Consider the following 6,000-nt stretch of genomic DNA (forward strand, 5'->3'; position numbering starts at 1 on the left):
ATAAATTGCATCTATGTGTATTAATATACATAAATGGTTCTGCCAGTGTGGCATTTACCATTACTTTATATGCAGACGGGGGAGGGGATTAAAAAGAAAAAACTAAAATGTTAAAATTGCTCCGTTTTGCCTCCATGTTTGTGACATTGTTGCGTGCGTGCGTGCAACGTCGTGTGCGCGCACACCATGCCCATCAATGGTCCCCGTTCCACTTTGGGGAAAAAAAAAACATTACGGTGCATTTGTGGTATGTTACCTGTACGTATTTAATTAAAAGATAAAAAAAAAAAATTGTGTGGAGAGTGAAAGGGTGTTTAGCTCAGTGTCACACATTGTAGATAAAAATAAGCAGGCTCACAGCTGATAACGCGAGAAGCTGCTTTTCATCAAAATGAATCTGCCCCTCACATTGTCAAAGAAGGCCTTTAGTCCTCATAGACATAAAGTATTGACGGACAGTTTCAGTTCAGTTACTGGTGCTGTAGTATTTGTCATAATGAAGTCCACAGGTTACGTTTAAGTGAGATATCTGGCAGTGTCATGTTTAAGAAACACACAGTTAATGTTAAAAGACAATTTGTTGTAGTCAAAAAGTGATGTTATGGCCCGGTCACACGGCATACGACGATTCCTGAAGGAAGGGAAAAAAAAACAAAAATCACAATTCGTTGAGAAAAGGTGGACGAAAGAGCTTTATCACAGAATAGCCTGTGAAACGAGAGCGCAAAAGGGACGAAAGAGGAACAAAACTAAACTTTAAATGAAACACGCCTGGAGCCACTGCTGGAGCAGTGTGTGTCTGCATCTCTGAGTTCCAGGACTCAGTGCTGGGATGGAGCTCATAGCGCCCGAGCATGTGATCCAATCCACTGTGGAGATCTGTGCGCACGTCCAAACCAGAAGAAGACTGGAGCATAACAGCTAATCAAATTAGCAACAATAGCTACCGCTTTCTAGCGTGACACATAGAGTAAAATAAAGCCTTTTAAGAGAAAGGTGGTCCACGCTGATCATCTGAAATAGACTTACTGTGCATTTAAAGCGAAGCAGTGTGTTTGTCTATTTTAAAAAAAAACACACACGGTCTGCTCTACGTGGGGAGGGACTATTGACCCGGTGGCCGGCTGCTGTCTCTCTCTCTGCCCAGTGTGAGGGGCTCTCAGACCGTGCGAGTCACAGCTCTGTCCCTGGCTACATTGACAAACAGCAGAAGTCCACTCTTTCTTCTGTGTTTCCCTCAGACTCACACTGAGTATTGGACTTTTAATTTTTGCTTTTTTGAGCAACACACAACACTTCACAAACATGGTAACTTAAATAAAAATAATTAAAAAAATGACTACGGGGCTGCATGTTCAACCTCCAGCTGAAATGCATCTGCTGAATTGCAGAGAAAGAGGGATAAAAAAAAAATCCACACAGGGACCCAGTCCATCAGCCTTTATAAAAAATAAAAAAAACCCCACAAAACTTAAAATGGTTACATTTTACAAGTTGGAGAAAACAAAACAGAAAGCCACCTCCCATCGCCTTTTCAGCAAAATGCCAACACTTTGGCGCAGTGACATTGTGCCATTGCTTAGGGAGAGCCCTGGACTATTGATGTTGTTTAAAAACGCAGAAGTACTTTTTATCCGATTACTCGATTAATCGCCAGAATAATCAATAGAACTCGATTACTAAAATAATCGATAGCTGCAGCCCTATCCAGAACGAAAGAGGGATCATCTCCTTCATCATCAGAATCCTCACTGTCTGAGGACATGCTGCGCGATCCGTCTTGCTCAAATTAAAAACAACAAAAAAACGCTGGTGTGCCGTGGTGGCTGCTCTATCACTGTATTATGTTACTGAGCCATACATATTGGTTTATAACAGAAAACTGTCAAAAGGGGAAATAAATATAAGTGTAAAGATGATTGAATATATCAGAGCAGTAAATTGATCAGTCCGTGTGAACACGCATTGACTCCCCATGTGCAGTTATTCCATGAGCTGCCACTGATCCATAACATCAATTCTGCCTTCCAGAACAACTCTTTATAATCATTTGAATCATCTACCTGTTGCCACATGTATATAAGGGCTGGATTGTCATTCCTACACTCATATTGTTATATTTAATAAAAAACATAAGCGCACGCAGGAGGCGATTGCTGCTACTGCTGCTGAGGCTGCGTTAAAGTACTGTTGGACATTACACAACTTTTTTGTTTCAAATTCCGCAGTTGCTTGTGGCAAAATAATTAATTGTATCCAAATAAAAAGATCAATTCTGGCCTATATAAGGTTCCTGAGCCCAGTGAAGCTGACCTCCCACCCAGATAAAAAAAATCCAAGCAAACTGGCTGAGATTGCCCTGTAATTTACGATGGTACATGAATGCAGTGGCAGCAGCAGCGCTCACAAACGGTTTCTATACTATATGAAAACATTCAGCTCTTTGAGCAAAGGCAAACTAAACTCTAATATTACAAAAACTAAGCAAACTATAAAAAAGTCAAGAACAACAACAAAATGAAAAACAAATTGAGGTTTTCAGTGGCATTCGTTCAAATTTTTCAACAGTTTAAAAATCCTGACGAAGCGCCAGCTGCAGGAACAAAGGTGCTCGAAGGTTAAACAATGCCAACGAAAGTCCAGTTTTCTTGTTTTGTTTGGGCTTTGTTGCCCTTCGTTAAGTGCCGTGTGACTGGGCCTTTACATGATTTAAGTGAAATGTTTGTAAATAAAATCAAAGCTAATGATATTGGTAGCAGTTACAGTCAAAAAGTAAGGAACAACTGATGAATAAAACATGTTTTCAAAGTCATCATAAACTGTAATGGTATCATTAAGTCATGGGTTAAAGCAATAAATTTTCATCTGACTGAAAATTTTTCCTGGCAAAACTCAATGCCAGCAATTCCCTAAAATGTGGCATAGTGGGGGCACACACTCTTTTTTTCCTCAATAAATACAATAAACACATTATACAGCATACAAATCTATTCTAAATAGCCTCTAAGGAGAGACAGACAAAGCATAAAAAGAATGCAAAACCTGAACATAAAGGTAGATAAAAGGGGGGTGGGGTGTAGTCTTGATTCTGGAGAGTCTGGGGGTACCCCCCAGAACATTGTGTATTCTGGTGAATTTTAATGGGTATGAAGTCCTCTGAATCAAATAAAACTCACTTCAGTCTGTGAAGTAAAAATACAGTATTAATTATGGGGGGTCTGGGGGTTCAGCTCCACAAATGTTTTAAAAGAGCAAGTTAAATTGTGTATATTCTGGTGAATTTTAATGGGTATGAAGCCCTCTGAAACAAAGAAAACTCACTTCAAACTATGGGGGTCTGGGGCATCTCCCACATAATTTGTTTTTTTTTTTTTTTTTTTTTAAAGAACAAGTCAAATTTTGTATATTCTGGTGAATTTTAATGGGTATGAAACCCACTGAAACAAATAAGTCACTTCAGTCTGTGAAGTAAAAACACACTATTGATTATGGGGGGTCTGGGGGTGCTCCCCCAGAAATTTTATAAAAGAGCAAGTCAAATTTTGTATATTCTGGTGAATTTTAATGGGTATGAAGTCCTCTGAAACAAAGAAAACTTACTTCAAACTGTCAAGTAAAAATTCTTTGTCTTCTGTAGTATTTTGATCCATTCTAATTCGGTGAATGCACCAAATGGGTGCTGTCTTGCTGGCTGTACAGTCAATAAAATACAAAATTAGGGCCTAAAGCAACTGACAACATTGTTCTGCTGTGCACAAAGTAACACTGTCACCAGTTTTGAAAACGCATGTGCACTGAGAAACTCAAAACTGGCTTATTCACATTTAATCTGTAAAATCCTCTCACTCATAAAACAAACTTGGGCTGCAACTAACGATTATTTTAGTAATCGATTAATCATTTTTTTTGTTTTTTTATTTACATGTGAGTTTTGCCATTATTTCTTGAAGTGAGTTATTAGAAGGCCTTTATCACGCAACATCAATGTTTGACCTTGTAATAAAGTTATGATGTTATATTCGTCAAAAACATACCTCGAGTAATGTTTTGTTTTATTTTGAGAGATTTCCATCAGGTTTCCTACAGAAACTATCTCGACCACTGACAACATATTACAACAAGAGTCCACAAAAGTATTTTAAAGGCCTGACTAAAGTGTAATATGTGATCTTTAATAAGTTATTTTCATGAAAAAAGACACAAATGTGCACTTTACTGCATTTTATTTTTTCTTGTGTAAAAACACAGCTTAGATGTGGTTTGACCAAAACAAATTGTCATTAAACTTAAACAGTTGTATATAATTCTTGTTTTACATTACTTAGTCCACATTTCATTTTATTTTACCTTAGTATATTAGTTGTGCATATACGCTGAATAATTTACTGATAACTTTCACTATCTTTTATTTGGCTAAAAATTACTCGCACCACGGAATGCTAACTTTAACATTGAAAACGTTATAGACATGCTAACGCGTTAGCATCGGCCCCGTTTTTAAATTATAAAATACATCTATCAACTGTTTTAGAAGACCATAACAGGTTGGTTTAATATAAAAAAGGTAATATTACTCAGACATATGCTCTTTAGGGTTTTAGCGGGGGGAAAATTAAGATAATGCGACAAACCATCGAAGCAGAGTCGGATCATTACTTCATTGGTTCAAAGCAAAGCCACGCCTCGCTCTACTTGGGGAGTGTCTGCCAATGTTCCCACGAAGACAGGGAGGAGAAGGACCGTGGCTCATGCCAAGCAGGAAACAGAGCGGAGAGGATGGAAAATTCACACAGTCCCTTCCTCCGCAGTCCACTCTGACATTGGCTGCTTTGATTAGCGCAGAATGGGATGTTGCTTTGATAATGAGACTATCATATTTCGGACCCAAAACACGACACACGTGCGCACGCGTATGTGTGGTTAAATATTCCAAATGACGGAAATGCGTCATGGTGACGGAGAACTTTAACCCATGCATTAAGTATTCGTATAGCTCCTCTGTATCAACGATTACCCAAATATATGTACTTGTACTCAGTCTGGAAAAAAGTGGTATCGGTACATCCCTATAAAATACTATACTGCTTACACAATGTTAATTTTTTTCTTACAGGGCTGTTGTGATGTTGAGGGGTGCCACACATCAGAATAGTTGTTGGGAGCTGCACAATGGCATCCTACAGGGTAATGCAGTCCAATACAGCATTGTTTCCATTCTGTCTGGGGATATATAAAATGTACACAGTGCATCTCATAAGTATTCACAGCACTTCACTTTTTCCACATTTTGTTGTGTTACAGCCTTATTCCAAAATAGATGAAATTCAATTTTTTCCCCTCAAAATTCTACACAAAATACCCCATCATGACAATATGAAAAAAGTTTTTAAGAATTTTACACATTTAATAAAAGCAACAACAAAACTAAGAAATCACATATACATAAGTATTCACAGTCTTTGCCATGAAGCTCAAAATTTATGGAGCTGAGTCCAGATCAAAGGTTTTGTAATCGGAAAAAAAAAAAAAAAATTGAAAAAATAAATTTTGAAACTGAAAATTCAGTTTGTTCTTGAATTTTCTAATCATCTGCAATTGTTCGCCAAATGCACGCAGTGTATCACAGTGGCCACCGCGTTGTAATCCAGAATGGCCGCGTGGCACATAATGAGGTGACCGATACATCACCTGAAAACCCTCTATTAATTCATGCGGCGATGCTGCGCTGCATTCACGGTCTTGTGTGGATTTGGGACACATCGGGTTTTTTTAGGTATAGGTGTTAAACTTACAATAAAGGCGATTCTGATTCAAATCCAGGGAAGAGTACAGAAACGTTTCTGCTACTTTGAAGGTCCCCATGAGGCACAGCGGTGTCAATCATCTGTAATTGAAGATGTACGGATCCATCAGGACTCTGCCTAGAGCTGGCTGCCCGTCTAAACTGAGCGATTGCGGGAGAGAAGGACCTTAGTCAGGGAGGTGACCAAGAACCCGATG

At 38.6% G+C, this 6,000-nt stretch overlaps 1 protein-coding gene across 2 annotated transcripts in view; it reads left to right on the forward strand.

Annotated features, from left to right (window-relative positions):
• golm1 (golgi membrane protein 1) overlaps positions 1-5,285 on the forward strand; it is a 71,197-nt gene extending 65,912 nt beyond the window's left edge. For both annotated transcript variants that reach the window (XM_034170435.1, XM_034170436.1), the window contains exon 11: positions 5,114-5,285. The gene's annotated coding sequence lies outside the window, so the exon portion shown is untranslated. The remainder of the gene's footprint in view (positions 1-5,113) is intronic.
• The last annotated feature ends 715 nt before the right edge of the window (positions 5,286-6,000 follow it).

Source organism: Thalassophryne amazonica, chromosome 5 (assembly GCF_902500255.1).
Source record: "Thalassophryne amazonica chromosome 5, fThaAma1.1, whole genome shotgun sequence".
NCBI classification, from domain to species: Eukaryota; Metazoa; Chordata; class Actinopteri; order Batrachoidiformes; family Batrachoididae; genus Thalassophryne; species Thalassophryne amazonica.